Genomic DNA, 9,122 nt, shown 5'->3' on the forward strand with positions numbered 1-9,122 from the left:
GGGTTACAAACAGAAAGATCAAAATATATAAGAGCATTAAACAAAAGCAAACATTTTTAGTCCCTTTGAAAAATGTTAAGCATTTATTAATTATTTGTTTAATAATCACTTAATCCAAATTCATTTCTGCCAAAAAAAAAAAACAACAATGTCATTGACGTCAATCCATCACAGGGCTTTGGCCAACCCTCTCTTCAATGTCCCTCCCTCAGACACAGCCATTCACTTACTGTATTGTCAGCTTTTCCAGTGTAGCCAGTTTGCATAAACAGCTCATCACCTGATTACACCCTTTTTTAACCTCTCCGGTACAGGTACACAGTCCCAGACTGGAATTTTTTAAGTCCTATTACTTAACAACCAAAGCGATGTCTTGGTAAATATCAGCTTTTTTGGCAGTGGTGGATCCACCATGATACAGCCAGTACACTTGTTACTTTATTTTATGGACATATACATCAAACCTTTTTTTGATGGAATTTAGTTTTGTGTTCTGTTTGTTTCATTTGTTTGAAGAAATAGAAGCAACAACTTTTTTCCACCTCTGTGCTTTGTTGAGGTTTGTGGTACAGATTAACATCTCGACTTTTATCCTGTGGAGGATAGGAAGATGTCTTGTGTAAAAATCACAAGAGAAAAATGAGAACTTGGAGAAGTTGGTGGAGAAAAAAAGTTCATTCAGGAGCAAAAATGGAAAATTCTCTAAAATCAGCTGGAGAAAAAAAAAATTTCTACAAAATAATTTTCCTATCTTTTTTACAAAGGTAAATTTTTGTCATTTATTGCATATTTACACACAATCTTGAAGAAAACAAGATATTTCAGGCCAATCGACCTTCTTCCATTGCTCTGATGTCCAGTTCTGATGCCTGTGTGCCAAATGTTGGTGGTTTTAATGGTGGACAATCCAACTCACAAGACTTAACAAGGTCAGCGTTTGCATTTTGTTTTTCCTTCTGGACGCTCCTGTTCAGAGACTGATGGTTCAGATATTGAAGGTTCAGAGATTGAGAGTTCAGGGATTGAAGGTTAGAGATTGAAGGTCTCTAAACAGAAGTTAATTTTCATGATGAATATTAAGTTTTGGTGGTGATGGAGCTGCCATGATGTCTGCTTTATTTAAAGGACACCAACACCAAACATTTCTTCTTCTTCTTCTCAATGGAATTTTGTGGGGTTTTTTGTTGAAGAATGGAAACTATAACTCACCAACCTCTGCTACTGGAACTTTAGTGAATCTGATGGTGAGATGTCAGGAGTTCAGTGTCAATAGAAAATTCTTCAGAACCTTCAACACAAAACTGGAACACAGAATGAAAATCACTTTAATCAGAAAAATCACCACGACTGGATTTATTTTTTCCTGTGGATAAGCCAATATGATCTTTTACTGGTAAGTTACTCCAGTATCTTTTATGTCTGCTCTTACTGGTTCACTCCATCCTCTAGATCAGGGTGTCAAACATACTGTACATTCCTAGGGCCAGAACCGGTCTGTTTATAGTAAACATCTTACTAATTTGTAGGGCAGCACGGTGGCTCGGTGGGTGGCACTGTCGCCTCACAGCAAGAAGGTCCTGGGTTCGATCCCCAGATGGGGCGGTCAGGGTCCTTTCTGTGTGGAGTTTGCATGTTCTCCACGTGTCCGCGTGGGTTTTCTCCGGGTGCTCCGGTTTCCTCCCACAGTCCAAAGACGTGCAGGTGAGGTGAATTGGAGATACTAAATTGTCCATGACTGTGTTTGATATAACCTTGTGAACTGACGAATCTTGTGTAATGAGTAACTACCGTTCCTGTCATGAATGTAACCAAAGTGTAAAACATGACGTTAAAACCCTAATAAACAAACAAACAATATTAATTTGTAGGACTAAAAAATGTTATTTAATGCTTTGTTCCCTCAGAAAAGTCTCAGTTTAGTGATGCAGCACATTGAGTCCCTTGGGCAGCAGTACTAATGATCAGAATGTTGCTGATTCAAGCTCCACCACCACCAGGTTGAGTGAGACCCTTCATGAGGATGAATTGCTTGTACTGCATTTGGTCATAATTCATAATGTGGCTGAAATCAGTTTGACTCCACATGCCAAAAATGCCCGGAAAAAAAAAGGTTCCTCACAGTAATTACATGGTTCCTGGGCCGTTACTGCTCATACGTTTAATACTCTTTAATATATACAAATATATATAATAAAACCTCTATACTTCTTCAGATGTTCAAATCTCATCTCACTAGCAAGAACCCTAACGTTAAGTAAACTGTGGTGATGTAACAATCAGATTTGTGATCGGCTCCTAATATTTTACTTGTAATCCACACTTACAAACCAGGGACGCCTTAAATATAAGTACAGTCCAACAGTTAAGGGTTTCAAGTCTTGCTTAAGAATCGGACTTGGACGATGGATCACATGGTTTCCGTTTTGACGCTACACAGTTTCACCATTCTGAGTCGAGTACGCCATTTTGATAACGATGTCTGCAAACCCCTGTGAAAATTTGTTCATCAACGAAGCTGGTGAGGTCTTTTTAATTGACTGTTTGTTAAAGTTTATATCTGACTGTTGTTTTACGCTGGACCGTTTGTACATACTGTAAGTAGCGATAAAAAATGAGACACATGGCCGTCAGGATGCAGCGCTATGTTGTTCTTCTGTAGTTTGAGCTTGAAGACAAATATTTCATTATTTTGATGAAATATTGGACAGAAGTCTGGATTGTTAGTTTATTTTCTCATTTTTTACAAAACTAAAGGTTACTAGTACAGATTTACTTTTGTTTTTGTTCGTTCTGTAGTCCACATGTGCTTCTACGCATATGTAAATGCAAATCGCATGTTAGTATGTACCGCTCTCCATCTGATAATTTTTTTCATCCACAGTAAAAACTTTAAATCAATAAACTTTTTTCACAGGAATTTATACCATCTTTGCTGTAAATTTAAAAAACAAACAAAAATGATATTAATATATGAAACATGATAATGAAATTGTATTTTGAGATTGAACTGACTGTAAGGTGCAGTCACTGTTCTTCCATCCATACGTTTCCAAAATCAAGCAGTTGTTCCATCAGCAAAAAAACAGCTGCATGATGGAACAGGTTGCGTTTAGCTTTGGGATTTACTCATACTGGAACGGAGGAAGAACCAGTAACACAAAGCTGAACCAGTTCATACCTGTTACTGTGAGCAATTACCGAACAGCCTGTATTATTATTAGTGTATAGCTCAGTTGTTCCTGTATGAGGATTTATAGGTGATGTTTAGTATAAAATATTTGAGTTTCTCACATTTACTTTGACGTTTATTTGATGTCAGACAGGATGAACCTGAGATATTTTATGTTTTATCTGCTCAACTTCATTTCATTTATTAATAAACATCCATTCCTGCATTTCAGACCTGCAATACATTCCAAAAAGAGTTGGGACGGGGGCAATTTAGGGCTAATAATGGGGAGAAAAACTAAATAATGATGTGAGGTGATTCCAAACAGGTGATTGTAATGATGGTTTGGTACAAAAGCAGCATCCAGGAAAGGCCGAGAGTCTCTGATGAGTAAAGATGATCAGAGGATCCAGTTTGTCCACAAATGTGTGAGAAAATGATTGAAATGTTTAAAAACAATGAATCTCAAAGAAAGATTGGAAGGGATTTGCATGTTCTCCCTCTACAGTGCAGAATATCATTAAACCATTCAAGGAATCAGGAGGAATTTCAGTGTGTAAAGGCCAAGGGTGCAAACTTAAGCTGAACGCTCGTGATCTTCCATCCCTCAGACACATCAAGAACCTCCACTCAACACTAGCTGATATAACCACATGGGTGAGGGATTAGTTTATCAAACCTTTATCAAGCTCTACAATACAGAGTTACTGCACAAATGATACTTAAATCTTTACTGTGCAAAAAAGAAGCCTTATGTTAACCATGTCCAGAAGCGGCGTCGACTTCTCTGGGCTCGGAGGCATCTAGGATGGACCATCACACAGTGGAAACGTGTATTGTGGTCAGAAGAATCAGCATTCCAGGTCTTTTTTTAAAACAAAATGGACGCCATGTGCTCCGGACCAAAGACGAAAAGAACCATCCAGACTGTTATCAGTGACAAGTCCAAAAGCCAGAATGTGTCATGGTATGGGGGTGTGTCAGTACCAGGGTCTGTCATGGTATGGGGGCGTGTCAGTACCAGGGTCTGTCATGGTATGGGGGCGTGTCAGTACCAGGGTCTGTCATGGTATGGGGGCGTGTCAGTACCAGGGTCTGTCATGGTATGGGGGTGTGTCAGTACCAGGATCTGTCATGGTATGGGGGTGTGTCAGTACCAGGGTCTGTCATGGTATGGGGGTATATCAGTGCCCTTGGTAAAGGTCATTTACACTCCGTGATGCAGCATTAATACAGAAAAGTACACTGAGATCTTAGAGCAACATGTGCTGCCTTCAAGACGTCGTCTTTTCCAGGGACGTCCAGCATTTTTCAACAAGACGATGCAAAACCACTTGCTGCACACATTACAAAGGCGTGGCTGTGGAAGAAGAGGGTACGGGTACTGGACTGGCCTGCCTGCAGTCCTGACCTGCCCCCAATAGAGAACGTGTGGAGAATTTTGAAACAACGACGACCCCCCGTACTGTTGTACATCTTAAGACGTGTTTGCAGGAAGAAAGAGACAAAATAAAAGCTGAAACACTAAATCACTCGGTCTCCTCGGTGCCAAAACCTATTTTTTTTCAACAATTAACAAAAAAATCCACAATATACATAAATATTTAGAAAAAAAATACTTAGTATATAAATACGAAATATGTATTATATGAAAAGAAGGTTAAAAAATAGATTAAAAAAGATAAAATAAACAAATAAATAAATAAAATAAAATAAGATTATGGCCTCTTAAGTACATCCAAAAATGCCTACCAAACAGAAAGAGATCGCCCCAGTGCAATTGCACTGGAGCACCTCAACCGTTCTAGTTGAGCAACCCTGGTCATCTCAGATAGCCATCTTCTGAAACATGGAGCCTGAGAAGATTTCCAGTTCAAAAGAATAATTTTCTTAGCTGCAACCATGCCGGTCATAAGAACCTGCTGTTGTGCTTGTGAAAGAATGTTCATTGAGTCAGAGTATCCAAAGAGTGCTAAGGCAACATTGGGATAAATGCGAACATTAAATACGTCTGACAGCAGTAAGAAAATATTGGTCCAAAAGCTATAGAGTACAGGACAAAACCAAAACAGGTGAGCTAGAGTGCCCTCTGCAGTTTTGCATTTGTCACACAAAGGAGAAACAGAAGGATATATTTTACTTAATCTGGTTTTTGAAAAGTAGAATATGTGAAGCACTTGGAACTGTATTAATCTATACCCTGAATTAATAGAGCATTGTGGAACTCTAGACAAGCTTTCACTCCAATCCTGCTCTGTTATTGAAGTACCAATTTTCCTTGCCTATTCCTCCCTGTACTTATTGGTATCTGGGGATGGAGATACAAGTGGCACAAACTGAGTAATTAAATGATGGGACTTGAGAGAAAAAAATCAGAAATTGGGTGAGCGACAGGTTTGGAAATGTAATTTGGGATATGATTTTGAGCATAACATCTAACCTGTAGGTAGTGGGAAAAAATTTGTATTTGGCAGATCAAATCGTTCACTCAACTGTGCAAATGTGGCAAATATATCATCAATATACAAATCCCTGATACATCGGAGGCCCTTATCAGCCCATATGGAGAAGGTCCTATCTGTTAATGAGGGAAGAAAAGAGTGGTTACACAAAATAGGACTATGAATTGATATAGATGGCACTTTACAACAAGTTCTAATTTGATTCAGAATTTTTAATGAGTTTTTGACTACAAAGTTTTTACTGATTTGTAAACTTCCATACCCCACCTCAGCAAAAAGCAGAGCAGGAAGAGAGGATTTTGCAACTGACCTACTGACCCAGCATGGTAACTCTAGGGATGTGGCTTTGTGAGGAGAGGCCCAATTCCAGAAAGTAAGCTGCCCAGTGGAAAAATTTAAACTGAGGTAAGCCCAGGCCTCCCTCCCTTAATGGCTTCTGAAGATGAATCCTTGAGATCCGAGCTATTTTGTTTGCACAGACAAACGATAAAACTGTTGAGTCAAGTTTCCTAAAGAATGTAGCTGCCAAAACCTCTTTTAAGTGGTGAAAAGGAACATCAACATTACAAAGTGGTAAATGCTTTACTGTCCCAACTTTTTTTGGAATGTGTTGCAGGTCTAAAATGCAGGAATGGATGTTTATTAATAAATGAAATAAAGTTGAGCAGATAAAAGATAAAATATCTCAGGTTCTTCCTGTCTGACATCAAATAAAAGTCAAAGTAAATGTAAGGAATGTTTTTATTTTATTTACATTTTCCATGCTGTCCCAACTTTTTCTTATTTGGGAGTGGAAATGACTGTTCTGCTCTTTATTATTTATCTTTGATTGATCTGAATAAACATGATCATCCTGGATATTAAAGTTGGGAATTATCTGTCAGATTCATAAACTTCTCCTACATTTGTACAGATGGTTTATAAAATTAATTCCACAGTAATTATTCATATATGGTTTATGTGGGTTATTGCAGGGTCTCTAGCTCCTGATGATCCTGGGAATCCTGGTGATCTAGGAGATTCAGAGGGCCGCAGTGCTGTCCGGGACCGTCGTTCTGTGGCCTGGTGGAGCTTCTATCGCAGCTTCATCTGTGGAGGTTTGTATCACAGTTACACACAGTTCAACAATATAGTTTGTGTAAATGACAACATGTATAGCAACTATATGATCAACAGTTTGTGGATACCTGGTCACAAGCTTATTGACCATCACATTTCTAAACCATAGTCATTAATATGAAGCTGTAATAATAAAAGATGGACGGACGGACGGACAGACACAGACAGATAGATAGATAGATAGATAGATAGATAGATAGATAGATAGACAGACAGACAGACAGACAGACAGACAGACAGACAGACAGACAGACAGACAGACAGACAGACAGTTATTCTGACTGACCAGAGTTCTGAAACTTTTCTATTCTGATGGGAGTGGTCTCTTCCAGTTAAGATTTTGGACTGAAGTATGAGATGGCATCTTCACCAACATTATTGAAACATTAACTAGCTGGAGAGCTTTTAGATTTTTACATTTACATTTAAGCTCTGTAAGATTAACACCAAGATGCTGTTCTAGTGACCTCACTGACCAGCAGTGTCCAGATCTAAACAGTTCAGGGTCAGCAGGAAGTGATTTTTGCAAATTAAACTTTTCTGTTTATAGGTGAGCATATTAGATTATCGGTGGAAGAGACTGAACCTGCTGTACCATCCAGCTCCATTCATCCAGAGTATCCAAGGGATCAGAGTTCCGTTCTGGATCGTCTCTCTGTGGGCTGGAGGAGCTTTACGACCTTCTGCCGTAGATTCACCTGTGGAGGTTTGTATCACAGTTACACACAGTTTAACACTATAGTTTGTGTAGCCAAAAGTATGTGGACACCAGACCATGAGCTTATTGAACATCCCATTTTTAAACCACAACCAAGTCTCTTCCAGTAAGATAATAGGCTTGATGTGTCACTGTTATTCTGTGTATATTGATTATATAATGTACATAATGTTTGTTTGTTTATTTATTTATTAGGATTTTAATGTCATGTTTTACACTGGTTACATTCATGACAGGAATGATAGTTTATATCAAACACAGTCATGGACAATTTAGTTTCTCCAGTTCACCTCACTTGCACGTCTTTGGACTGTGGGAGGAAACCAGAGCACCTGGAGGAAACATAATGTAAACTCAAATCAAATTTCTCTGTTTACAGCTGAGAGTATTAAATTATCAGAGGAGGAGACCGAACCTGCTGTGCCACCTTCTGCCACAGATTCATCTGTGAAGGTTTGTATAAATCTATAAAGGTCAACATCGGTTCCCGAACTTGATTTTGAACCATTTCACGTGTTTCCACTAAATAAAAGAGGTTCCAGACAGAGAAATAGCGTTCTAATCTGGCACCATAGAACCATACCGTGACGTCTATCTGTGGGCGTGTCACAGTGTAGAGGTTTGGAGTGTACATTTTCACATGAGACATTATAACATTATATAGAATTTAAACCACTTTCATCTTTTAAAGTTCACCTGATTACATTTTGATCCAGTTTGCCACTGATATTCACTGATATTATTAAAGTGATGAACTGTGTGATATAACATGGTAAAAGTGACCTGGACAGTACAAACACTTAAATAAAGTGTAACGTGGCTTGTTGTAGTAAAACAATGACTGATGAATTTGGGCAGTACAGAGTACTATAATATAGCCAGTAATAAGAAAGTAATGAAGTGTTTCTGTGTGGTACTGTTAGTACATTCAAACACGTTACCACTTTTTGTGAATTCAGAACCTGGAGCTGCATAAACACACATGAAGTAAATCCAGTTAAACACAGATACATGTGGAGCTGTTAGACTGGGGTTGATGGTTATTTCACACAGATGTTTGTTCGTGTCATGGAACTTTAATGATTTTTTTATCGCTCAAGTCGAGCGCTGAGCAAATCGGGTTATTTACGTCTAGTTTTGGTGGAAAAGTGCTATGTATGATAAAGGACACCTCTATGTCCTGTAATTCTGTGTATGTGGATTATTTCATGTTAAATAGCGTAAACACAAACTGAATTTCTCTGTTTATAGGTGACAGTGTTCAATTCGGACTGAGTTCAGTTCGTCCGTTCTGCTGCCCATCCAACTTCTGATGGCTTTAACACAGACACCCTCCTCAGCAACTATTATTTCACTGTTATTTTTTTATTGTTTTTACTGTCTGAGGGGGAGTGTAAAAATAAAAAAATAAAATAAAATAAATATATAAAATAATTTTGTGAAGTGTGATTTTGTTTTTATTTTTTAAAAGGTGACTCAAAATACTCATTTTCATTATACTACAGTATACACTCATGAGCCAAAACATAATGACCACTGACCCGCTTAGACATGAACTCCACAAGACATCTGAAGGAGTCCTGATGGATCTGGTACCAGGACGTTACCAGCAGGTCTTTTAGTGTCTGTACATTGTGAAGTGGGTCGTCCTATT

At 38.4% G+C, this 9,122-nt stretch overlaps 1 long non-coding RNA gene across 1 annotated transcript; it reads left to right on the forward strand.

Moving 5' to 3' along the window:
* The first annotated feature begins 7,374 nt into the window (after nucleotides 1-7,374).
* Nucleotides 7,375-8,817, forward strand: LOC134325174 (uncharacterized). Its single transcript, XR_010014265.1, has 3 exons — nucleotides 7,375-7,456; nucleotides 7,848-7,921; nucleotides 8,720-8,817. It is a non-coding gene; the product is annotated as an uncharacterized LOC134325174 (long non-coding RNA).
* The last annotated feature ends 305 nt before the right edge of the window (nucleotides 8,818-9,122 follow it).

This window comes from Trichomycterus rosablanca, chromosome 1 (assembly GCF_030014385.1).
Source record: "Trichomycterus rosablanca isolate fTriRos1 chromosome 1, fTriRos1.hap1, whole genome shotgun sequence".
In the NCBI taxonomy this organism is placed as follows: Eukaryota; Metazoa; Chordata; class Actinopteri; order Siluriformes; family Trichomycteridae; genus Trichomycterus; species Trichomycterus rosablanca.